Source organism: Marmota flaviventris, chromosome 3 (genome assembly GCF_047511675.1).
Source record: "Marmota flaviventris isolate mMarFla1 chromosome 3, mMarFla1.hap1, whole genome shotgun sequence".
Taxonomy (NCBI): Eukaryota; Metazoa; Chordata; class Mammalia; order Rodentia; family Sciuridae; genus Marmota; species Marmota flaviventris.
Genome location: NC_092500.1, coordinates 163,363,041 through 163,390,378, shown reverse-complemented (window position 1 = coordinate 163,390,378; position 27,338 = coordinate 163,363,041). Strand labels below are relative to the sequence as shown.

Genomic DNA, 27,338 nt, shown 5'->3' with positions numbered 1-27,338 from the left:
AGATATGCTTTCGTGCAGCTTGGGAGCTAAGGGTGGTTTTTGTGTTTTTAAGAGGGTTGTTTTAAAGGTCTGTGAGTCAAGTAATTGAGGTCCCAGGGGAAAAGAGAAAAATATGGACAAAAGCAATATTTGAAGAAATAATGGATGTAATTTCCAAAACCAATGAAACATATCAATTTGCGTATTAAAAAATCAATCCTTTTAAAATTCTTTGTATTTCTGTGTTTTGACATCTGAGGCCTGGCTGACCCTGTCAAGGATGTCCCTCATGAGTTAGCCAGTTCCTAGAAATAGGAGCATTCCAACAAGTATGCCTTTTACATACAAACCACCCAACCCAGAGTGCACACCCCACAACCTCCTCCACCAGATTCTCACACTTCAGGCCACTATTCACCTGCCCTAATCAGGTGAAGTTCCAGACAACTAGGGACAACCCCTTTGTCCCAGAGAGAGGGGACAAAGTTATTCCCAATCCTAAGCCTGCTTACCCTGCCTCACCCATTCCTTTCCATGAAAGCCAAAATAAAAGCTGTTATCCATATTGTCCCCACTCCCTCTGCCTCTGGACCAACTCTGGTGCCTTCCCACGTGGTCTCTATGTGTCCCTCTCCTACTGGGAACTGTGACAAACTGTCTTCAGCAGCAGTTGTCTCCTAATGTTGGTTTCACTGTTGTCAGAATAAAAATAATAAATAAAACCTACACTTTATAATACCAGAGATTCAATAAGTTTGAGAACTCCACGGCAGTGTCATAGAAAGAAAAGCATAGGTGGGCACATCACATCAAATTGCTAAACGCTAAAGACAAAGAGGACAACTTAGATGCAGCCAGAAGAAAAAGCATTTATAAGACTAATGGCTGGATTTTTCAACAGGAATTATGGAAATTAGAAAGAAAAATTAAAAAGACAACTTTAAAGTGCTGATGCAACTAAGAAAGGCAGAGAGAGGGGGGAAAGAGGCACGCAGAGATGAGCCTGCAATCTAGAATTCTCTACCCAGAGTTAGAAATAACGAGGGACCACAGGAAATCAAGCAGGTGCTGGAAAGTGGGTGGGAGAGACGAACTACTCCTGGCAGGAGGGCGGGCTACCAGCACTTGGCTAGCAAGAGCGCCTGGCTGCTTGCTTAGAACTCTAACCTAATGCAGAGCTGCCTTCACTCTGATTGGAGGAGTTTGTGCTTATGATCTACGCGATTGGCTAATTTTAGAATTAGGGCGGGCATAAAGGAAGGGCTTCAGTTGTATCTAATTGCTGACTTCTGGGTCATCTGTATTTCTGTACTTTTATTGTACGTTTTTATCTCTTGATTCTAATCACACATTGCTGCTTCTTGGGAGTCTTGCATTTTTAAACTGTATGCAGGACCTTTTTAGAGAAGAGCCATAGAAACTAAAGGTATTAAGCATCCCTAACAGGCTTTATTTTCTTCTGTGAGATGAAAATTAGAGGCTGTACAGGGCCTGGCAGAGGCTGAAATACCCAGTGTCTGGCCCTTCCTGGGACTGCTTCGCTGACCTCAGCACTGAACCTTCCCCTGGTGGCACCTCCTGAGACAGAGGAACACAGTTGCAGTTAAATGGTATAAGAGGTGCTTCAAACAACACAGTTCCTCACCTCAGAAAGCATATATAAATTGATGGATTAAAAGCCTGATATTTTAAAATTTCTTTCTGTCTTCTAATTCTTACTATCCATGTGAATAATAACCCACATTCTTCCTTTTATTTTTTTTCCAGTTAATTTCTTAGAATCCTTTCATATCTACTTATACCATAAATATTTTCTCTAATTTTTTTACATTTTTTCTCATTTATTTATTTTTTAATTGGTGCTTTATAGATACATAAAGGTGGAATTTACTATGGTGTATTTATATATGCACATAGGGTAATTTTGTCAAATTCATTCCTAATTTTCTCCTCTTTTCCATCCCCCCTCCTCAATTTCTTTCTTCTACTCCACTGATCTTCCCTATATCTTTACAATATCAAACCTTCCCCCTTTTTTCTCTCACTTTCCTCTTACTTCCCCATATGAGAGAAAAAAAATTTACCTTTGACTTTCTGAATCTGACATACTTCACTTAGCATGATGTTCTCCAGTTCTATACATTTACCAGCAATGCTGCAATTTCATTTTTCTTTATGGATGAGTGAGTGAGTGTGTGTGTGTGTGTGTGTGTGTGTGTCACATTTTCTTAATCCATTTATCTGGGCTGGTTCCATATCTTGACTATTATGAGTTACAGTGCTATAAACATTGAGGTGGCTATATCAGTATAATATGCTGATTTTAGATTTTTTGGATAAATACCGTGGACTAGGATAGCTGGGTCATATGGCAGTTCCATTCCTAGTTTTTTTTTTTTAATATTTATTTTTTAGGTGTAGATGGACACAACACAATGCCTTTATTTTTATGTGGTGCTGAGGATCGAACCCGGTCCCGCCTGTGCCAGGCGAGTGCTCTACCTCTGAGCCACAATCCCAGCCCTGCCATTCCTAGTTTTTGAGGAATCTCCATACTGCTTTCCAGAGTACTTGTACTAATTTGCAGTCCCACCTTTTTCCTCACATCCTAATCAGAATTTATTATTATTGTGTTCTTGATGCTTACCATTCTGACTGGAGTCAGATGAAATCTGTGAAGTTTTGATTTTTTAAAAAAATTTTAATGAACTTGACAGAACTCATTAATATTCATTCTAGAAAACAATTAAGTGTGACTTAGTTGTCTTCATGTTGCTGAAAGTTTGGTCCTTGTCCCTGATGCCAATCCAATAACAAGGACATGGTTTTGAGAAAGAAAAAAAAAAAAAGAGGATTTATTGCTTTGCTAGCAAAGGAGAAACACAGAGGACTCCTGTTCCAAAGTCTGTGATTTCTGCCCATCAGCAGGAACAGAGGGTTTTAATAGAGGTGATTCAGAGAAAATAAGATTAGGGAGGAAAGGTGAGAACGGAGAAGTTTAGGGAAAAGATTGGGAAAAAGAAAAAAACATGCAAGTTTCAAAGTCACAAGAGATATAGTCAAAGCATCAAGTGAACCCCTGTTACATCCACACAATTAGTTTTGTCTTCTCTCTATTTCCTATCTCTCTTACACTCACTTTTACTCTCTAGAGAGTTACCAAAAGCTGGATTCTTGTTCCCAATGCCAGACCAGTAACAAGAACAGTTTTGAGAAGAAGGTTTTATTGCTTTGCTAGCAAAGGAGAAATACAGGGGACTCTGCCGCAGTCTGGCTGGGCACAAAATCATGAGCCACCACACACCTTGTAGATTCAAACAGCAACTCTTTATTCCCGAACTCACACCGGCACTCTACAAACACGTTCTGGGCCAAATCCACACTCTCCACCGGGCTCTGAATCCCAAAATACTCTCTGAATCCCGCGAGAACTCAATGGGAACTCAAGGAGCGGCCTTGCCTGAGGCAGCAGGATACGCCCTATTCCCAGCAGGGTACACCTTAAACCTGGAACCGCCCTACATCCCGATCCGCCCTAAACCCTGATCTACCCGGATCCGCCCTGGTCCTTGAGCAAGGTCACCTTTCATGCAAAGTCACTGCAAAACCTGGGTCCACCATGGAGAGTCCTTCCTCTAAGCAACATGGAGTAGGCTGACAAAGAAATTGCGATACGTCATTCCTACTTGGCAATGGCTCTCAGCAGGACTCCTGTCCCACACGCTATGATTCTGCCCATCAGCAGGAACACGGCCTTTTAAAGAGGTGATTCAAAGGCTACAGGTCCCACAGGTAGGCTGCACGGTGTTTTCTGTAGGAGTTGTAATTCACTTGTTAATTTCTGAGAGAGTCTTTTCTGAGATCTTCTAGTACCATCCCCAAAGTCTAGATTACTTTATTCCTATGGTGGGTGTGTAGTCAAGGACAGATACCTGTTTAGGAAGGGGAAGAATGGTAATCCTTTTTCTCCTGAGATTAGGAAGAGGGAGAAATTAGGGAGGAGCAGGGGGAGAGGAAGAGAAACACATCCATTATAAAAATAAGTTGCAGTGGCAGAGAGGCAAGGGCTCTATTCAAAAGCATAAAGTGTACCACTGTTCCTCTCCTAATTTTCCTCCATCAAGTGTGCACACAGAACCAAAACAAATGAACCCTGTAGTGACATGTTTTTATGCTTAACTGTGTGACTTTCGAAATCAGTTATTTATTGACCATCTACTAGTGATGAGAAATGTACATAAACTTAGAACAAATCTTCTATGTTTAGCAAAATATTGGAAGGGACTGGGAATGCTATAAGGTCCTTGCTTAGCATCTGGAGTGACAACTGCCATTTTAAGGAAAAAGTTTCACTTTCCTGCCCAAGGGCCTTTCTGAGAAAGGCTCACCACTCCCTCATACCAACCCAACCCCTAACCACCTGCATTAGGACCCGCCCAGCTCTGATTCCTGAGCCTGCCCCACAAAGGTCCCAGAACCCACGCCTGTTTTGCCTCTCTTCACTGTAGAGAGGTGGCCTTTATTTATCAGCTCTGACAAATAAACTTTGTGTGTATCTCTGCCTGGTGTCTTTCTTGCTTACTCCTCTCTCGTTCCTCGCTTTCCCTTCAATAGGAGACCCATTATCAATACAACCCACAATTGCTCGTGAAGGTGGGGTCCTAGAGACCTCTTAAAGGTCCCACCTGCTCCCACTTCTTAGTATCTGATAATGGGGATTAAATTCCAATCGAGTTTTGGAGGGTCCCACCACATGTCCAAGCCCTGGCACCATGACTTGTCCCCTTGCTCCCTGCCTGCTTTGCACTCTCCCTGTACTTCTAGTTCTTCTCCCTCTTCAGCCCCAGGCCCTCCTCTCTTCCAGTGATTTCCAGACACACCTCTCATGAGGAGCAGAAGGTCACACTCAGTAAACTGAGAGGCCTGGCTCTGGGCCTGGCCCTGTCCTCACTCCCTGCAGATGGGTCTTGTGGAGAGGCAGTTCTCTGGGACCCCCGTTGGCTGTTCTCTCTGTTCCTTTAGCACTAACATTTTGAAGTTCACACTTATTTCGACAACTATCTGTTCTCTTCCCCCTCAAGACTCCTAGTTAATCCAACCAGAGTTAAAATAATCAAACACACTGCTACTCAAGGAGTGGCCCTTGGACAATCACTTGGATGTCACTAAGAAGCTGTTAGGAATCTCAGTACCACCCCCCACCCCCCCACTCACCATTACAGTCAGAATCTGTAATTCAATGAGGTTCCCAAATGATTTGCCTGACTTAGAAGCACTCACTTGGGTGGGAGGGCGGAGAAGAGCTTTTGGGCTCTCAGTTCAGAGCTTGGGAGCACAGTTCCTGGCAGCCTGAGGGTACAAGTCCTGCCTGACAAGAGTGATGGAGAAGGTCCAGCAGATTCAAGGAAGCCCCCCCCTTTTTTTTTTAAATCATTGACGTCATTAGCCTCAGAGCTTCCTCCTGATGCTACACCTGGAATGGTGCCCCAGTGCAAGATCCAGGGACGTCTTTCACCAGCAACAAAAGAACCACAGATACCTCCTGGGAAAGTAGAAGCTAGCGACTAATGAACTCAAGGGAAACGGGCCTCATGGTCCTTCCTGCCTCTTGGAGATTTGCTCTTCCTACAAATATCCTTCTGTCCCTTCTCTGGCTTCACAGTTCTCCATTCTGTCCTTCCAAAGGGGAATGTTACTGGGATAGATTCTGTCCTCGGCTTCTTTCTGATTTTGAGTTTAGCATTCCTTGTTTTCTTTTTGAGGGGAGGCATTTACTGGGGATTGAACTCAGGGGCACCCGACCACTGAGCCACATCCCCAGCCCTTTTTTGTATTTTATTTAGAGACAGGGTCTCACTGAGTTGCTTAGTGCCTCACTTCTGCTGAGGCTGGCTTTGAACTCACAATCCTCCATCCTCCTATCCATCTGGGATTGCAAGCCACGGTGCCCAGCTTGAGTTTGGCATTCTTAGCAGATTTTTCCTGAAATAATACTCACTGAACGAGATGATTATCAAAGCCTAGTAAAGGTAGCCAAGATAATCTGACATAAGATCCTTGCTGTGTCCTGGCTTCTATCTTGATACCAAAAGAACGCTGCTCTCTGCTCACCTATGGATTCCCCTACAGAGGGGCTGGGGCAGAAACTACCGCCATTGCTAATCCTGGGCAAGAAGGTGAGAGATTGCATTTAGTTAATAATGAAGAAGTAAACTCTAAATTTCATATTATCTTAAATTACATATTATCTTAAATTATTATCTCAACCTGCTCTTCACCATACAAGAGAAACTGTGTTAATTTTTAAAGTACTTTGAACTGCAAAAAATGAGCACTACGTGGGAGAGTTGATAAATTTTACACTTTAGTCCCTCAGAATTTATGTCCTCTTGCTTGACACTTTATTTGAATAAGCTTTGATATCTGATTTCCCAAGTCATAATAAATTTGAGAAGAAAAACAACTATGACTGCTATTTGCAATGAAGGATGTAGTTTAAAAGTAGAAATCCTACACACACACACACACACACACACACACACATACACACCAGTAGAGTAGTTTGGGACCATTTTATACAGAGGCAAAGATTCATCTTCTTGCCCTGAGAGTCTTCTTGTATTACAATTCAGTATACCATTGATATTCTTAACAATAATGGTATGTCATGCACCAAATTGAACAAAATAATATAAAATAAAAATAAATATAATAATAAAAATAAAACAAAAATAAATAAATCCAAAAAGGCACTTAAACGTTTAGCAGTGAAAAGCTATAATCATAGCATAAAGGTAATTTATACAAATATCCCCTAAAAATAGTTCAAATAAAAATTTGAGGCACTATTCAAGGATTCTGTCTAAAGTCTTACAGCATATTACATACTGTATAAATTTTGAAGTTTTTAAAGAAATTCTATTATACATTTTCTCTTATCCAAATAGGTTGACAAAAACTTGAGATGAATTTGATTAAACTAGTAAAGGAAGATAAATGGAATTTAAACACAAGGCAAGGAACATCTCTATGCAGTCAGGGTGATTCCTGTGACTCTCTGAAATCACAGATCAAGTGTTTTAGAGTGCATCGGGTTCTCCAGAGAAACATAACCAAAAAGATGTACTTATGGGGCAAAAGAGATTTATTGTAAGGAATTTGGCTCTTGCAGTTATGAAGACTGGCAAATCCTCAAATCTACAGGGTGAGTCAGCAAACTCAATCCCAGGGGAGCTGACGGGTAAGTTCCAGTTGGAGTCCAAAAGTCTGGGAACCCAGAGAGCAGATGGTGTAGTTGTAGTTTGAAGAACGGCAGGCTAGTGACCCACAAAGCCCCAGTGTTCAACTTTGAGTCTGAAGACAGAAAAAAGGCTGATGTTCCAGGCAGAAGAATTCTTTCTCCCTCTGGGTTGGTTGCCTTTTCCTTCTTCTCCGCAGACAGGCCTCCAGCTGACTGGATGAAACCCACTCACATTAGGCAGGCCAATCAGCTCAGCTGAGTCTACTGATGTGAATGTTAACTTCATGAGAAACACCTTCACAGAAACATGGAACCACACGGCCCAGGCAAGCTGACACAAAACTAACCCTTGCATAGAGATATCGCAGAAGGAACAAAGGTATGTAGAGTCATACCTCTCAGTCTAGAAAGAATTAGCAATTATGGGGTCCAACTGTTCATATAATATTCAGAATCTTTCTGCAACATTTCTGATAAGAGATTCTTCAACCAGGAGCTAAATCACTTGAGAGTCAAATCTACTGCCTTGAAGACCCACTGATGCTACTAGATCTCTCTCTCTTGGCCTTCTTTAGTAGGGGAAAAGCTGAGGGGTGGAACTCAGGTGAGGGTGCTCATTTCAATTCGTAGTGCACAAAAGAGAAATTATGTGTTCTAAGGCCATTGTGATCTATGAGAAAATAAGTTATGGAAAAGCAAAAGAACATTTAAATAATTACTACTGCCCAGCAACACAATAAATTTCCTGGAAAGGTCTTAAGTCCTTATTCCTTTTTGTTTTTTCTTTTTTTTTTTTTTTTTTTTTTGGTGCTGGAGATTGAACCCAAAGGCACTTATTGACTGAGCCACATCCCCAGGCCTTTTCTTTTTTTTTTTTAAAGAGAGAGAGAATTTTTTTAATATTTATTTTTTAGTTTTCGGTGGATACAACATCTTTGTTTGTATGTGGTGCTGAGGATCGAACCTGGGCCTCACGCATGCCACATGCCAGGCGAGCGCGTTACTGCTTGAACCACATCCCCAGCCCTCCCCAGGCCTTTTTGTTTTTTATTTTGAGACAGGGTTTTGCTAAGTTGCTTAGGTCCTCGCTAAATTGCTGAGACTGGCCTCAAACTTTGGATCCTCCTGCCTCAGCCTTTTGAGTGGCTGAAATTGCAGGTGTGCCACTGTTCCTGGCCCTGAAGCATTCTAATTGAGACTTAATGACCCTCTGTCGGGCACTAGAGCAGATGACTCCATATTACATGGAAGACTATGTTTTACAAACTTGTTTACTTACTATGCTGTTGGGCTTTCTGGGCTACAACTTAGTACTCATCGTTATTAGGTGATGAGGATGACAATAACAACAATTGCTAGCATTTATTTAGTGTTCACATTTTACCAAGCCGTCCACATATTTTACCTGATTTAACCCTTTTGATAGCCCTGAGATATAGATGATATTGTTTATATTCTCATCTGATGAATGAGAAAATTAAGGCTTACAAAGATTCAGAACCCTATCTTCAAATTACAGTGATCAAGAGCAGAGTGGTGGTGGTCAGGGACTGGCAGTGACGGAGGGCTGATGATGAGCATGAGAGAGGTTTTGGGGACGCTGCCACTGATTTATGTCACGATGGAATCCACATGGTTGGGCACATTTGTCAGGACTCAAATTACAAAAGATAAATTTTACAACATAAATTATATCTCAGAAGCCTAACTTTAAAAATCTTGCCTTATTCGGGAAGGTAGTTCATGCCCTTGTGGGATTGAGATATCTGCTAGTTTGGCGTCTGAGATTATTCACTCCTCACCTGGGCCTGTAACTCGGTCAAGTGCCGCATTTGCAGCAGCGGTGTGTGGCTCAGGAGCATGGTCCACGTGACCAGTACAATATGGGGCCTTTGGTGTCATGATAATTTTCATCACTCTCTGCTGTACTGGACACTGTTTTTCATGTCTTCATTTACTACTTTTTTTCATAATTTTCACACTGGCTGCACTTTGATGAACTTGAAAGCAAAGATATTTTTCTGCATCTTTACTGTAAGAAAACTGGGAAATTTCCAGACACTGAGCATAACATGGAGTGTATGTGTGTGTGTGGCAGGGGGTTGGCTTAACAGCTGGAGATCTAAACCAGGATCTTAACCACTTGAGAAACGATTCTTTTCTTCAACAAATAACATGGAAAAACTGAGATTTGGATTTCAGCCTAAGGGAACAGGACAGAGAGTCACTGCTGCTTGGAGGTGGACCAGGTGCCCACTAGAGTAACAGTGGTTACTGATAGTGAAGCATTTCCCAAGGCTCCCTTAGTGGAATTTATCAAAATTCTCAAATAAAAAGTGCTCAGCGATTTCTCTGAAGTCCGGGGAGTGTGCAGGGGGCAGGGGGTGGGGCGGCGGAGGTTGGCTAAATAGCTGGAGATCTAAACCAGGATCTTAACCATTTGAGAAATTTCTAGCTTTTTCATCTTTGGAAAAGGTCATTTTTTTTTTTTTTTACAATATTATTACGAGCCATAAGAGGGGGGCACCTGGCTTTGCTCCGTCTCCGGCTGTCCTCCTTCTGTACCCACTTCCTTTTGTGGACATGAGATTCCTACTGGGGGTGCCTTAATGGCAAGATTTTGAGGCCATTGATGAATGAAGCCACTAGGAGTCATCAATTTTATAAATGAGGCATTTTTTAATAGTTAACATGCCTAAAGATATTTTCCAGATCACTGGTTTTATTCCCACTGAAAGTTGTTTTGAGTCAAAACAACATACGGCGATGAGTATTCACTTCAGGTTACGGTGGGTGGAAAGGAGGGTGATAAGAGAGAAACCCCCCTAAGTTGTCAAAGTTGAAAAAAGCAAAAAGTGAAACTTCGATCTTCTTTACATGTATATCAGATGGCCAGGTCACTCTGTTCCCTGCCATTCAGAGCCAGCGTGACGGCAGGATGCTGAAATCCCTAAGCACCAAAAGCCCTGAGAGAGTGTAATTAGACCTGTGTTCAAAGATGGAGCACGGGATTCCCACAGGATTCAGGGTTGGTGGCTCTCTGTGGCCAAAGATGCCCAGATCACTGCAAGCCAGGTTGCATGACTCTGGGAAAGTCAGGCAGGGGCACCTGGCTTCTCCTCCCACCCGTGCGTGATCTTAAGCCTCTGTGTGTCTCTGGCTTCCATTTCTCATCGGCAACATGAGACACACAGGATTTCTGGAGTAGATTTCAGGACAAACCTGGTAATATCTCAATAGTTAGCCTCTTAAATATTTTAAATTACATTTTCCTCTGACATTGTGTCTGGAAATTTCCCAGTTTTCTATGTTTGCATGGAGTTTGAAATGTCACCCATTGTGAAAACGTTTGTCACAGCCTTCCAATGTCTAGCCAATCAGGCAAACAGCAACCCATGAGAGTTGAGTAAGATAAAGACTTATTTTAAAATAGAAAAATCTTGCTCCATAGAACTTGTGTCACTGCGAAGACAGAAATATCAGAGAACAATTTCATTTAATTGCCCAATAGTGGTAGAAAAGGTTAAATAAAAGGGACAAATTGCCTAATACATACTCCCCTCCAAAACACAAGAGTGGCAGCCACTTAAGACAACTCTTTAAACCCAGAAAGTCCTAAAATGAAAAAGTAAAGTAAAGCCCCAGGACTTTGTTGTCTGGGAGAGGAGAGAGGAAAATGGGCAAGTTCTCCATGACCACTGCATTTATTTGTAGCAGGTGGGGAAGTTGGACCTGTTCAAATGTCAGAAGGGAGGATAAAGGAGTGGCTTTCAAAGGCTCCTGTCAAGAGGTCCTGGCCCAGCTTCTAGCTCCTGTAGCCCCTAAAGTCCTAACTGGGACTTCTATATGTAAAATGTCTGCAGAATTAGATTTATGGTGTGAGCGTGTTACATAAGAGACATTATTATATAAGTGCAGCTGGGGTATTTTTGCATTCAATCACGTGAATCTCAGGGCCTCCTGTGGTCCAAGGGATGAAGCAAGTCTGGCTACTCTCCACTGATAATGCGGGGGTTAGATAAAGGGAAAATGCAAGAGTTGGAGGAAGCCCTTGCTAACAAGGGGGCATGATGAAGCGAGGTGTGCCGGTCTTGAACTCTGCCATGCCAAGTTCTGTGCTCGCCATATGCAATCAGAGCTTCTCAAATCTGAGATGAGTGTGGGGAAAGGAGAAAAGAAGAGGAAGGTGTCAGGGGGAGAGATGTGGTGCTAGCCAGCCATAAAGATGGACCGGGAAGATGGAAGCCAAACCAGAGAAAAGGCTGGAACACTGCCTCCATCCCCACAGGATGAGCACGTGGTGGTGGGTCCAGGCCAGACCCTGGAATGGGAAACCCCTGTTTTCCTGTTCAAAGCTCCAGGTACCTCTGCAGAAGTGCAGTGAAAGGAGCAATAGATTAAGAGTCAGCAGATCTAAGCTTCAGGACAGCACAGCCATTACCTGTGCCACACACCAGTGCCTCGGTTTCCAGATCTGCACAGTCATGGGGCTGCAACATTGGGCCTTGGCATTCCCCTCTGGCCTCAGAAGGTACTGGTGCATCAGGATAGCATGATCCAAACGTTACAGGCTTTTTTTTTTTTTTTTTTTTTTGGTACTGGGTATTGAACCCAGGGGTACTCTACCCACTGAGCCACACACCCAGCCATTTTTATTTTTATTTTTTTTAATTTTGAGACAGGTTCTTGGCACATTTCCCAGGCCAGCATTGGGCTTGTGATCCTCCTGCTTCAGCCTCCTGGTTCCCTGGGATTACAGGCGTCTCTGCCACCACAGGCTCCTGGAAGGAAGAACCTTCACTCAGCACTTCCTAGTTGTGTGAAATTAGACAAGTTACTAAACCTCTCTGAGTCCTGGTTTCCTCAGAGGTAGAAAATGGATAATGATTCTTTCCAGGGTGTGAGGGATGAAATGAGGCACTGCATACGAAGTACCAAGCACAGCCCTCACAGCATCATGGAGGTTGGCTTCTGCTGTGATTTGTCCCCATCAAAACTCCTGTGGAGGCTTGGTCCCCCACGTGACTGTGTTGAGAGGGGATGCAGTCTTTAAGGCATTGAGGTCATGAGGGGTCCACCCTCAACAGTGGACTTATTTTTCTTGAGAGTCTGGCTTAGTTCCCTTGAGGCTGGATTAAGTCTTGTAGGAGTGAGTCAAGTCTCATGAGAGTGAGTTGGGTCTCTGTGGCTGGATTAGTGACTGTGAGAACAGTGTGTGTTCCTGAGCTGGCACACGACTTAGTCTCTCTTGAGCAAGTGCTTCTCTTTCACATGTGCCTGCTTACCCTTTTACCTTTCCACCAGGTATGGGGCAGGATGAGGTACTCACCAGGAGTCAAGTAGATGCCACCACCATGCTCTTGGATTTCAGGACCATCAGCCAGTATAAACTTCTTTCCTTTATGAATCATCAGTCTCGGGTGTTCTGTTATAGCAACACAAAAGACTAAGAAAGTTCTCATCCCTTATTGGGTTCTTTGGAGGATTCCCCTGTAAAAGTACTGGTTCAGGGAGCCCCAGTGATGGAGGAGATGGGTTCGTCCACCCATCCTGACTTTCAGCGAGTCCTGAACATCAGTGACCCTCATTCTCCTTACATGTAAAATGAAGGTGCTCTTGCTTGCCCTATCTGTTCTTGAGGATATTGTGAGAAGAATCAGGATGAACATGGAGTGTTTTATGAACTCTAAAGAGTGATTCAAACACCAGGCTAAAGGGGAGCAAGGGTAAAAATTTGCCCTGTAAAAAGGCTGCTTGTACACTCCTGGACAGGGAGATGTGGCTCCCCCAGGTTGGTTTACAGCAACTTTAGGCTCAGGTGTCCTCTACTCTGCTTAAGAATTTGGATACTGAACTCTGCTTTTATATGCTTGGCACATGAGCCTTCTGAGAGGGGATGCTCCCACAGGGTTAGCTGAGGAGGAGCTCACCTCTACAGGGTCTGTCCCCTGCCCAGGCAAGTAGGATGCTAAATATGGATGCCCTTCCTTTATATCAGGTCTCTAACAGGCCACACTCCCATGTTCAGAAATTGTAAGTGGTTATTACATTTTAAAAAAAAGAGAGCAGGCTGGGATTGGTGGTGCATGACTGTAATCCCAGCAGCTCGGGAGGCTGAGACAGGAGGATTGTGAGTTCAAAGCCAGCCTCAGCAAAAGCGAGGCGCTAAGCAACTCAGCGAGACCCTGTCTCTAAATAATCTACAAAATAGGGCTGGGGATGTGGCTCAGTGGTCGAGTGCCCCTGAGTTAAATTCCCAGTAACCGCCCCAACCCCCACGAAGAAGAGAGTATATTTATAACTGTCAAATGCTGATGAAGATTCTTTTATGTTATTTTGTTTCTCTGATCCCTGACTTTTCTGAGAGACAAACTGTTTCTAATATAAAAAGTATCTTCTAAGATGAGACCTAGAGAGAACCTCATGTTTGTTCCTCCCTGATCATCAAGCCCTCATGCCACTATGTGTGTCTGTCCTTACCACCTCAGCTCTGTGGCCACCCAGCAATGTACCGGCATGTGCCTGTCCCTGGAGCAGGTTACTCACTATTTCTGAGTGGCCAATCACAAAAGTAATTAAACAGGGATTTGGATGGAAGAGAAGTTGTGGAAAAGGAGGCCATCCCACAGGTTTCTGAACACTGATTCAAACTTCTAAATTCCCCTTAAGTATCAAAGAGAAGGCAGCCCTTCCCTTAGGTAGTGGGGACGGAGACAAGGGGTCAAAGCCTTTTGGAATCTTCAAATAGTGACAGCTTCCTCCTCATATGTTTTCTTCATCATCTTGGCTGGAAAATAGGCACTTGGTAAAGTAACTGGATCTCGGGGTGGAATATGGAGGACATCTCAGAAAACTGAAACTGGAATTCAGTCAGCATTGATTCATTTAATTGCCTGCTTCTGGTTATGAGAAAACTTCCTCCAGATATACATTGAGACCTCAGTGGTAATTGTGTAATGATGATGCAAACAGTGGTCATGTGTATATGTCCTTTAGTCGTGCAGAATTCAAAGCGTGTGAGGGCACGTCTCTGCTGTGAAGTGAATTCCCATCATGCATCAGGATTCTTAACCTCAGGTTCCTACACTGGACTTCATGTCTAGACCAAAGACTTGGTTGCAAAGATTTGGGGTTGCAAAGCTATCAGAAGGCTGGCAGATCTCCAGGATTTGGTGCCATGTAGACAACTAACCTGAATGACTTCTCTATAGTCCAGAGCAAGGAAGACAAACGACAACTCGTAAGGGGGTGGGCTCCTGCAAAATTATTTTAACTCCTAACTGAAAAAACAAACCAATGCCATAAAATTGGTATCTCCTCTTACTGACATCTAGGAAGTCAAATATATTGTAAAAGATCATTTTCTCTCTCTCTCTCTCTCTCTCCAGAATGTCTTACTCAAACAAGACAGAGCCCCATTGAGTAGTACCAAGTTCTAGAGACTGTAACAGTTTATTGGTCCAGTCTCCTATCTAAGTCAAAACCTCATGGGTTGTTAGCAACATTTTCAGTGAAAAATTCCAACCATTAAGAATACAACTCAAATTTGTAGTATTTGGGAAAAAATGAATCCTGTTTGATTAACTATCCCATGGCAAACATTTTCACAATAAAACATTTCAAAGCACAAAATGATCCCATAGTCACAGAAAAAACAACAACAACCACATGTGAGTAATTCTTGAAGAATTCAAAAGACTGTAAATCAAAACCACAACCAACAGCAAAAAACCCTTGACAACCTCACTAAACAAATCTACATTCAACATCGGTTCTGCTTTATAAAAATAAAACACATTTAAGAACCCACTTTTCATTTAATACAGTTATTCTTTTAACAATGACCCTATTTTATAATGGAGAAAAACAACAAATTAGGCAAAAATTAACTTCTCCTTTCCCAACAAGTAGATCTGAAGATGAGACTTTTCTCTCTTGTTTAGGATGATTGAGATGTTCATCTAAGGAGATGGTCAAGCACCCCCAAAAATATCTAAGACTGAGAAATAAAAGATGAGATTTAGAAATGCAGTGTAATCTTGCTCTCAAGGAACAACCTCCAGCTATGTGAAATCATTCTAGGAATTTAGGGTTTGAATTGTTTATGTTCCTGGCTCGTTCACAAAGGAAAAACAAACAAGGCAGAATGAGCAGTACAACACCTGTCCAGCCCCAGGTTGAGCTCTCCAATGTCCTGGTCTAGGGGTCAGTCCAGCCGTTACCACCTGTCCCCATGACCCAGACCACCGGGCATTAGAAGATGAGTTGCCAAGAAAACGAAGGGATGAAGATCAGAGGCCTCCAACTGATTGTCAATTCCTCCCAAAGTCTCTGTATTTTCAAACATCATATAAGTAGATGGCTTTGGAGCATCTTCAAGAAAATGTCAATGAGAAGCTAAGCAGGCTTCTGTCCTGATGGACCCTTATAAAACGATGCAGAAGCAGAGCAGAGCGCAAGAGACAGCTCTCCTGTAAAACAGCAGGCTCCAGGAAACTCATGACATAGCAATCACCCATTTAAGGACCTGGGGTGGTTGGCAAGGGCCACACAGAATGCATTGTCCCTGCATGTCTGTGGGAAAGTCCCCATACAGAGAAATGGCCTCTGGGCTCTGGGTTCCAGTGCCATTTCCTGGTGCACTTCCCAGGACTGATTTTTCAAGGGTCAAACCCTGACTATTTGGAAACCTTTTTACATGTTGCCACAGTAGAAACCGAGCCAAGAGAGGTTCTGAGTGAAATACGCTTTCTCCTCAGACGTCAGCCCAGTTTCAGAAACGCAACCAGTTTGAGTCAATGTGATGTGCAACTTATTTCTTTGTCACTACTGGTGAACACTAACCTTGAAGGCTTGCTTTTTTGGAAGCAAGAGAAGATTTCATGATACTACTTTATCATACCTTAGTTGGAAGCAGCATCGTTAGAATGTTACTAATAATCGCAAATTACTGACATTTATATAGTATTCTTTATTTTGCAAATTCTTATAAAAAAGGACCATATTTGATTTGGAAACACCCCGGGGAGGTAGGCAGGATAGATCTCATTATCCTTTTTTTTTTTGCAGATGAAGAAATGGAGAGGTTTAGGATGGTTAAATAAATTGCCAACCCCCAGTCTACAATGGCAATAGAAAGAGCTTATGTAAACCTCACCTTCCTGGAAGTGCCAGATAGCAATTGCTCACAGTATCTCCTTTTTATTACCATAATATTAATAATAATGATAGCGACCACCCTGATTTTGACTTCTGTCACTTTCAGTTTCCACAAAATACAACTAATGTCAGACTACATCTCTAAAGGCAAATTGTAACATTTTTTTCCTTTAATTTCCTTTGATTTTCATTCAAAATTATCAGAAAATAGTTACTGAGGACCACATTCTTGCATTCTTGGTGATATGGTCCATGATGAGATTTCAAGTGTCTAAGACAATAAGCTAAGGATATTTTACTTAGGTAATACTGACTACTCATGTATACCAAACTGTATATACTCATGTATATCAAACTGTATAGAACATCCCAACAAGTAGATCTGAAGATGAGAATTTTCTCTCTTGTTTAGGATGATTGAGATGTTCATCTAAGGAGATGGTCAAGCACCCCCCAAAATATCTAAGACTAAGAAATAAAAGATGAGATTTAGAAATGCAGTGTAATCTTGCTCTCAAGGACTCAACCTCCAGCTATGTGAGATCATTCTAGGAATTTAGGGTTTGAATTGTTTATGTTCCTGGCTCGTTCACAAAGGAAAAACAAACAAGGCAGAATGAGCAGTACAACACCTGTCCAGCCCCAGGTTGAGCTCTCCAATGTCCTTATATACACATAAAATATAAGTAAAAAAAAAAATCAGTGACAGAATTTTACCCCTTTCATCTAGATTCTTCAGCATCCTAAATAGAAAAAATAAGAAAATCACCTGGCACTCTGAATTCCCTGTTCTTCCACTAGAGATATTCCACTAGTGCAGAGAGCATAGGGCTTCCAGGCAGGATATATAAATAGTGGTGCTACTGGATTCACCCAGTATATATCCTTAAAACCCTCATTTTGTTTCTCACCTTCTGAAGCAGATAAATGTAAATTGAGACCCTAACCAGAGGGCAGGTAGGCACAGGAACCTTAAGAAATTGAGAAAAGTTGTTAACAGGAATCATTTAAGAGATGGAGGGACTTTGCAAGTAAAAAGAGATTAAAAAGTAGTATTAAATAGGTCTTGGAGATGCCCCACCTAAAACAACACAACAGGAAATGCACCATCCTCTCCAAGGAGAGCCAGGGTCTCACCTGGATCATGCCCAGCTCCCAGGTCTGGCTGTCCTGGATGATAGGCATGCTTTGCTATATCCAGCTGGGTCCCCATGGCCTGGCAGCCTGTGAGTGAAGGATACATTTAATCATCTGCACTCATTCTGTGTGCACATCCACACACACACAATACCTGATCTTTGTGTAAGAGAAAAATAGAAAATTGCATTGAAACTTGTTATTTAGCTTTACCACACACACCTCAGACCTCACATGGAGCATTAATTTCTAGGATATATATATGAAGAACTCAAAAAATTTAACACCACAAAACCAAATAACCCAACCAATAAATGGGCAAAGAAACTGAACAGACACTTTACAGAAGAAGAAATACAATCAATCAATAAATGTATTGAAAAATGTTCAACATCTCTAGCAATTAGAGAAAGGCAAATCAAAACTACACTGAGTTTCCATCTCACTCTAGCCAGAATGGCAATCATCAAGAATGCAAGGATGTGGGGAGAAACGTACACTCATACATTGTTGGTGGGACTGCAAATTGGTGCAACCACTCTGGAAAGAAGTATGGAGATTGCTCAGAAAACCTGGAATGGAACCACCATTTGTCCCAGTCATCCCACTCCGAGGTTCATATCCAAAGGACTGAAAATCAGTGTGCTACAGTGATGCAGCCACATCGATGTTTATAGCAGCACAATTCACAATAGCTGAGCTATGAAACCAACTCAGGTGCCCCTCAACAGATGAGTGGATAAAGAAACTGTGGTATATATGCAAATATTACTCAGCTTTAAAGAAGAATGAAATTATGGCATTTGCTGGTAAATGAATGGACCTGGAGAATATTATGCCAAGTGAAATAAACCAATCCCAAAGAACCAAAGGCCAAATCTTTTCTCTGATATGCGGGTGCTAATTCACAATAAGGGAGGGTGGGGAATAGAGGTATTTTAGATTAGACAAAAGTGAGTGAAGGGAGGAGAGGGGGCACGGGGTAGGAACGATAGTAGAATGAATCGGACATTATTACCCTACGTATGTATACGATTACATGACCTGTGAGTTCTACATCATATACAACCAGACAAAAGAGAAGTTGTATTCCTTTTATGTATGATGTGTCAAAATGCGTTCTACTATCAGATATAACTAATTAGAACAAATAATTTAAAAAAAGAAATTTGTGTTTTAGAAGAGGGTAGAATGGACGCTCGGCAGTGTCCCCTGGCATGACATACACATGCACTGCTTGACATGCCAACAAGAGCTCTGGTCAGCAGAGGAGGGAATCCCAGGGTTGGCTGGTCTGTGATCCAAAGTTCTACTCTTTCAGAGGAGCTCTATGTTGTTTCTGAGCAGCTTTACCGAGTGAGGCACGACTCACCTACCATACAATCTATGCACTCGGAGTGTACAACTCAATGGCTTTTAGCATATCTGCAGATATCTGTAACCATCACCACAGTCGACATTAGAACATGCTCCTTACCCCAGAAAAAAACCCTGTCCCTGTGCCTGCACTCTTCATAGCTCTTCCCCTCCAGCCACTCCCCAGTTTCTGTGTCTTTAGATTTGTGTGTTTTGGACATTCTATCTACATGAAATTATACAGTGGTCTTTATGACTGGCTTCTTTCACTTAACGGATGGTTTAAAATGTTCATCCATTTGTGGTATGTATCAGTACTCTGTTACTTTTTATGGCTGAATACTATTCCATCCTATGATATACTTCGTTTTATTTACACCTTCATCCCTTGATGGGATTGTGGAGTGTTCCACTTCTTGGATATTATGAATAACACTGCTATAAACATTTATGTACCAGTTTCTGTGTAGATGTATGTTTTCACTTCTGCCAGGTACATATCTATGAGTGAAATTGGTGGGTCATGTGGTAACTGTGTTTACTCATTTGACGAAATGTCAGACTATTTTTCTAAGTGAGAGCATCCTTTTATACTTCTGCTAACCAAAGTTCCAGTTTCTTAGCATCCTCACCAACACTTGTTATTATCTGCCTTTCAAAAAACTTCTGAAATGGCTACATCCTCGTGGGTATGAAGTGAAATCTTATTGGGGTTTTTATATGCATTTCCTTGATCACTGATGTGAAGCACATTTTCATGTATTTATTGGCTATCTGTATATCTTCTTGGATTGTTGCCCATGCTTAACTGAGTTTCCTAAGTTCTTTATAGAATCTTGGTCTGAATTTTTTATTGGGTATATTTGAAAACATCTTCTCCCATACCATCTGTTTTATTGTCCCTTTCTTGAGAGTGTCCTTTGATGTACACATGTCCTTTGATGTACACAATTTTGATAAACTTTGATTTGTTGGTTTCTTTGTGGTTCCTCACACTTTTGTGTCTTATCTAAGAAAGCTTTGTCAAATCCAAGGTCATAAAGATTTACTCTTATTTTTTCTAAGAGTTGAATAGTTTTAGCACTAACATTTACATCTGCAATTCATTTTGAGCTAGTTTTTGTATGTAATGTGAGATAAGGGTCCAATTTGAATCTTTCCTATGTAACGATACAGTTATTCTAGCAAAATTTGTTGAAAAAAACATTCTTTGCCCACTGGATAGTCTCAGCACCCTTGTTGATGGGGATGGATCAAGCATGGGGGTTGGTTTGTGGACTAAATGTCATTCCATTTATCTGTGCCTCTGTCCTTTTGGCAAAACCACACTGCCTTGACTGAGGTTGAATTATAGTAAGTTTTGAAATCAGGAAGTGTGGTCCTCCTGTACTATCCTTCTTTAAGGATTCTTTTTTTTTTTTTTTTAAGGATTTGGCTATTCTGGTTCTTTATGATTTCCTATAAATTTTAGAACCAGTTTGCCAAGTTCTACAAATAGGTCAGTTAGGATTCTTATAGGAATGGCATTAAATCTGTAGCCCAGTTTGGGGGATATTGTTCCAACAATATTAAATCTTCCAAAGCATAAGCATGGATTATATTTCCAATTATTTAGATTTTATTACATTTCTTTCAATGTTTTGTAGCTTTCAGAGTTCAAGTTTTGTACTTCTTTTGATAAATTTATTCCTGAGTGTTTTATTCTTCTTGGTATTATTATAATGGGATTATTTTCTTAATAATGTTCATTGAAAGTTTTTAGAAATACAACTTATTTTTGTTTCTTAACCTTGCATCCTGCAACCTTGCTGTATTAGGGTTCTCTAGAGGAACAGAATCAATACGAAATATAATTATAAAGGGGGACTTATTAGGTTGGCTTACAGGACCAGAAGCTGGGTAGTGCACAGTGGCCATCTGCAGGCTGGAGAGCTGGAAGAACCAGTAGCTGCGCATCCAAGAGGCTGAAGCCCCAGAACAAGAGTGACCAATGGTGCTACCCCAGTCTGAGACAGAAGGCTTCTGGAGAATCCGCTTTGGAAGAGTGAAGAAGTGAGAGTCTGATATCCTCAGATGGTCACAGCAGCAATCAAGAACTCATTAAAGAAGAATCTGATGGTGCTTTCTTTTCTTCCAACTCTTATTTCATCCAAGCCATCATCCTACGGGATGGTGCTGCCCATGCTTAGGGAGGGTCTCCATTTCAGTTGGCTATCCCACATGCCAATCATTCCTAGACACACCCACATTGACACACCCATAAGCCTCTCAATCAAGGACGTCTCTTAATCCATTCAAACTGATCATTACACTTGCTGAACTCATTGGTTAATTTCAATAGTTTTTCCCAGTGGGCTCCTTACTATTTGCTATACAAGGTCATGCCATCTCAAAGTTTAGTTTTAGGTTTCCAATCCAAATGCTTTGGAGTGGATCTCTTTTATACAGTGTTCTCTCAGATACATCTGAGGTAGACACTGGAAGTAAATCCCATCTAGGGGCTGTGCCAGTTCAACAGTCCACTCTCATTACTGACAGTGCCATGGAGTCAGGGATCACTTTAGGTGCTGAGCAGTGAAGCAGGCTGTGACAATGAAATCCCTATGTAACTATCCAGTCATTCTAGCAAAATTTGTTGAAAAGACCACTTTTCCCCATTAGATGGTCAATTAAATCTCCTTAGTAGCCTTTAGCTTTGTTTGCATTAGGAATGTAATTACCAATATAGAGATGTTTTCAAGACCTTATTCTATTTCAATTTTTAAAAATTGGAACAAGATCAAATTAATAGAAAACCTAAGATAGAAATGTCATTGAAGTGAATCTCACTCTCATTGCATCCTACCAGGAGACATATGATTCATATTTTCCCCAATAGTTCATTAATCACTTACATAAGGTTGTATTGACAACTTCTCCACCATAAACTCCAAATACCTATATTAGGCTTGCCTCCTACAAAGACTGTCCCTTCATCCTGCTCAAATCCACTGCAGATTTTATTATGCTATACCCAACTTGCTCAGCTCTACTTTATGTCTCAAAAAAATTAAATTCTAGAATCTACTTTTCATTCTGGGGATATTCATTCTCATGAATGATCTTCAGTTCCTTGCCAAGCTCCTCGGCTTGCTTTCATCTTGTCTTCCATTTGAAATTGTGGGACAAACTTAATTTGCCCTTTGCTACAGAAAGTACTCCAGTAGGTGTCTCTTCACGATTGTAAATAGCTGTTACTGTAATTGCTGAAGTGCTTTTGAGTTTCCAACTCCTTCTAGACCCTGTTTGCACCTGTCAGTTTTAACACAGCCTTCACATCCTTGATGCTGTCAAATGTGAGTAAAGATTTTGGCTTTTTCAACCTAACAACAAGGATTTCCCATTTTGAAATGCTGACGCTGGGTAGAAAATTCCTCCCTTAACAAATATGTCTCTCTTCTCTCTCTCTCTCTCTCTCTCTCTCTCTCTCTCTCTCTCTCTCTCTCTCTCTCTATCTTTCTCCCTTCCTTCCTTCTCCCCCACCTCTCTCCTTTTAAATATCCTAGCTTCAAGTGTGGTTTTTCTTTCTTTCTTTTGTGATGCTGGGGATCCAACAGATGGCCTTGTGCATGTGAGGCAGGCACTCCACCAACTGAGCTACATCCCCAGCTCTGTGATTTGTCTTTATTGAAGAAACTTTCCAAGGGTATCCAATGACCTGACTCTTTTCTGTCATATTCCCTAGGATTCCAGACTTGGTAGGAATGTACTTGAGCCCAGAGAGACACATGCTATAGTTTAAATAACTGCCTTTCTATCCCTATGCTAAGAATTGCCAACTTTATGCCCAATAAAAAGAGATGGATGGTTGCTCTCCTTTGTAGTATATAAACTCATCATCATCTACAGTTTATTTTGCAGCTTTCAATTCCAAGACAAATTTATATTAGGACTCTTTGAAATGCAAGTTGGAAAAACCTAGCTCAAAGTGTCTCTAATAGCAACAAAATGAAGTTCATTAATTGATAAAGTCAACATTGATTTTTTATCAATATAGATTTGCTATCAATTATACATGGAGCTTGCCAAATTGATAAATCCATAACCAGTTTGGGGGGCTAAAGAAGGAACCTGGGTCTTTGGCTCTGGGCATTTATTGGTTCAGTTTACCTTTGCGTTGGGGTTGTTCAGGCAATGCTTCTCTTTGGGTCAGTCATTTAGACCCAATGATCATTGGTTTTATTGAATAATGGGTCCAATCCTGAAAATAACACTCCAACCACAGTATGGGATACACTTATTGGCTAGATAAGGGTCCAATGTTGATTTCTAGATCAAGAATGAGGGCTTATCCTACCTTCAAATATGGACCTATACTGGGGTGGTAGAAGTAGAGAGTCTCGTTGGTCAAAAATAAGAACAATTAAATATAATACAGGGATTGGTTTGTAAAAGAAAGAAATGTGCAACAACAACAACAACAACAATTAGGTCTGATTGCATTATGACGTCCAGATCTAACTTGCATGGTCTCAGTGGTGGATGCGACTTATCACTGTTACTGGCTTATCTCAACTTGTTTCAATGACAGAAAGTAGATCCCTTTATATCTGCACTTCACATTAAACTTGTACTAATTAAGTTTATATGTGAAAAGCTCAATTTAAACGAAACCACTCTTGTGAATCAGCCCACATTGAGCCAATATATCATTCTCCAGCTGCTCCTACTACTCAATCTCTTTAGACAATGCTAGAGATTTGGAGTTGACAACAGCCTACTTAAATGGCTAATTCTATCCTTTGCATTCTTCTCCCGCTTACAGAACATGCCACAATCAACATTTTTTAAAGATTGTTTGCTTCAGTTGAATTCGTGCTTGAACAGGAGGAAATTTGTTTATCTTGATAACTATCCAGCATGGATACTTCCTCTTAAGCATTCAGGAAATTCAGTGAAAGAATACTGTCCCACATACAGCTCTATTGGAATTAAATGCTTAAAAACAAAAACAACAACAATAACAAACTCATAGAAAAATGCAGAGGACTTCCCTCACAAAGCTATAGATTTAATAACTCATCACAAACAATGCCTTTTAATAATCTCTGTATTACTAGAAGAAATAGGCTAGAAACAGAATTCAAGTCTCAAATGTTTGCACTATTTCTGTCAATAGTTGAGATTTAGGAGGAGGAAAACCAAGAAAATGAAAGCTCCGCTTTACAAATTGAATATAAAATCCCTAACGTCTGTACCTATGGAGGCAGGTAAATTAGTTCCCTGATGATTTTGCCTGGGCTCCCCAGAAAATCATGCTTGAGACGAAAACTTACATGCCATTACTTTGATGAGGGTGGTGGTAAAGTTCAGGGAGATAAGCATGAGAGGAAGAAGAAAAAGTGGGGCAGGAAGGAGGACAAGCAAGCCCAAGCGAGTGCAGTTGGAACTGGACAAGCTGGTCTTGCAGGATGTCCCCTGAGAATGATAAAGGATTACTGCATCCCAGAGCACCCAGTCCGTGGGACAAGGAGAAGCCAGCAAGGGGGTGCGGTTTCCTTCCCATTTCCCTCCCCCATTGGTCAAAGTCTTCCTGACCCACACTAGCCACGCCCACTTCAGGGTTGTTACTCTCTCCTCCCCCCCACCCCATCTCAGGTTAAGCTTCTGCTGGAATTTCCAGCTACTCATGGCTCTGTCCCACCAGATAGAGATGTGGTGATCTCTCCTGGTCAGTGTTTTCTGATCATACCAACAACATGAGCCACTCCTAGGACTGTGCTGGCCACCAAGAAAGGCAAATGGCTGAAGCTGAATGCACAGAGGTGGGGAAGAGGAGTGGACCAGTACACTTAACCAGTATGTCTGGAAATTTCTAAGAGCCAAGCAGCACTTACCTTCTTCTCATTCACTCATTTATGTCATTATTTACTCATGAGAGGCTTGATAAGCAAGTATAGTGGTTTGCATTTGAAGGGAAAGTGAAGAACAAGAGATGGGTAAGTGAGAAATGACAGATGGACACCAGGCAGAGATACACACGAGAGTTCATTTGTCAGAGCTGACAAATAAAGGCCATCTCTCTATAGTGGAGAGAGGCAAAACAGGCTTGAGTTCTGGGACCTTTATGGGGGGCGGGCTCAGGAATCAGAGCCAGGTAGGTCATAAGGCAGGTGGTTAGGGGTTGGGTTGGTATGAGGGAGTGGTGAGCCTTTCTCAGAAAGGCCCTTGGGCAGGAAAATAAAACTTTTTCCTTAAAATGTCAGCTGTCACTTAAGATGGCCGTCCAGATGCTAAGCAAGGACCTTATACCTATAGAAGCCAGTTTGGGTAGGTTTCTCATGTGCTCCCTGATGGTCATCTCCAGATGTGGCCCCTTGACCTTGGACCAGAATTGTGAGCCAAAATAAAACTCTTGCCTTTCTAATTTACCCACTTTGTGGTATTATGTTTTTAGCAACAGAAAATGGAGTAAGAAAGTAAAAGAAGTCTGACTGCATAGATGGGAGGACAGATGGAATCCTTGGGGAATCAGAATTAAGGATGTTGGGAAGATCTTGCTTTGGCTGTTCAACAGTAAACATCCATTTTTCCAAGCTCTGGGGGCTGGGAAGCCCAGTATCAAGGCGCCAGCAGATCTGGTGCATCATGAGGGTCCCCTTCTTGGTTCATTGATGACCGGCTTCTCTGAATCCTCATGTGTCAGAAAGAGGATGTGAGAGCTCCCTGGGGCTCCTTCTATAATGGCACTGATCCCAGTCATCTAGTCGCCTTCATCTCCACGACCTAGTCGCCTCCTGTTTAGTCAGCTTGTTCGCTTCTGTGACTAAGAGACCAGAACAACTATAGAGGAGAGAAAGTTTATTTGGGGGCTCACAGTTGTAGAGCTCTCAGTCTGTAGAATTCTGGCTCCATTTCTTGGAGCTCCAGATGATGTAGAACATCATGGCAGGAGAGTGTAGTAGAGGGAAGCAGCTCACATGGTGATCAGGAAGGGGAGAGAAGGAGAGAGAGGGAGAGAGAGAGAGAGAGAGAGAGAGAGAGAGAGAGAGAGAGAGAGAGAGATCTCCACTTATCAGATACAAATATTTACCCAAAGTCACGCCCCCCCAATGCCCCACTTCCTCCAGCCACACCCTACCAGCCTTCAATTACCACTCAATTAACCCCATCAGGTGACTAATCCACTGATTAGGTTAAAGCTCTCATAACCCAATCTTTCTCCTCTGAACCCTCTTGCATTGTCTCGACATCCAAACCGTAACACCTCGCAAAGGTTCCAATTCCTAGTATCACCTCTTAGGGGGGCAAGTAGGATCTCAGTCTGTGAAGTCTGAGGACACGATCATCCAACAACTACTGAGGAGTTTAACCTCTAAGTCTTGGTTGTCTTGGCAAATACATTTAGGACACGTCTGTGTGGGACATACAGAGGCATCTTGGGCGCACTGGCAGGGTAGGGGTTAAGCAGAAAAGCTGAGGAGCCAAGATGAGGGACAGGGGAAATGTCAAGAGTCCCAGGATGTTTTCATTAAACATTAGCCACATCCCAGCTCCAGTGCAACAGATTCACCTGGGTGTAAGGAACCCCAGAGGAGAGGAAATATTCCAGAAGTGTCTGAGCAATTAGAGATAGATACCTTGGTCTCTGCACCCTCCCAACTCCTGAACCTCGGGGTCTTAGAACATTCCTCATGAAACATACCAACGAATGCCAGACAGCACCATACTGTGAACACACCGTGCACATTCCCCTTCTTTGCAAAGATAAATGAGGATAACCAACTGAGATCTTCAGTTCTATCGGAATAGTTTGCTTCTCAAAGCACCGTGTTTCTACCACTACCTGTGTATGCACATGCCTACCCCCTAAACAAAAATAAGGACACAATAAAGCCAGCCCAAGGTTTAAAGCAAGTCACCCATCATTCTGCTTTACTCATAAACAAGAATATCTACTCTTCCTATCATTTCCTCCTCTCTGTTTTCTTCCCTTCCCTCTTCTCTCCCTTCCCCATCCCTTCTCTTTTCCTCCCTCCCTGTCATCCTCTTTTTTTAATCCTTCCTTTCTTCCTTCCCTCCCTCCCTTTCCCTCTCTTACTCCTTCCTTCCCTCCCTCCCTTCTTTTTCTTTCTTTCTAGAGAAAATCCTACTCCCCCTCAAATGACCTCAATTCTTGATGAGATAAGTCTCATTTAGAAAACAAAAGTTCACTAAAGCAGAAACAATTTCCAAAGCAAGTATTTATATTCAAATTCAATCTATTTTCTGCTCTTAAGTTCTTTTTCAAAGTTAAATGTCCTGTTAGTTGTCTCATGCCATATTTTTTTAAATCAAAGAAATTTCAAAGAGTTGGCTTTTACTTTTGTGTAGTTAATACTTTCTAGATTTCCTGCAAAAAGAATAGCACATAAAATTTTCTGGAAGGAGGTGTCTTCGGGGAAACATTTGTTCCTCAGTTTGATGATGATTCGTTTTATTTATTCCA

The 27,338-nt window shown here is 41.8% G+C and overlaps 1 long non-coding RNA gene across 5 annotated transcripts in view; it reads left to right on the top strand.

Moving 5' to 3' along the window:
• The first annotated feature begins 7,284 nt into the window (after positions 1-7,284).
• Positions 7,285-27,338, top strand: part of LOC139705270 (uncharacterized) — a 41,318-nt gene continuing 21,264 nt past the window's right edge. For 3 of the 5 annotated variants that reach the window (XR_011707178.1, XR_011707182.1, XR_011707177.1), the window contains exon 1: positions 7,285-7,598. This is a non-coding gene — a long non-coding RNA (uncharacterized lncRNA). Of the gene's footprint in view, positions 7,599-20,745; positions 20,990-27,338 lie in introns of all 5 variants that reach the window. The other 2 variants (XR_011707181.1, XR_011707179.1) reach the window with 2 other exon arrangements.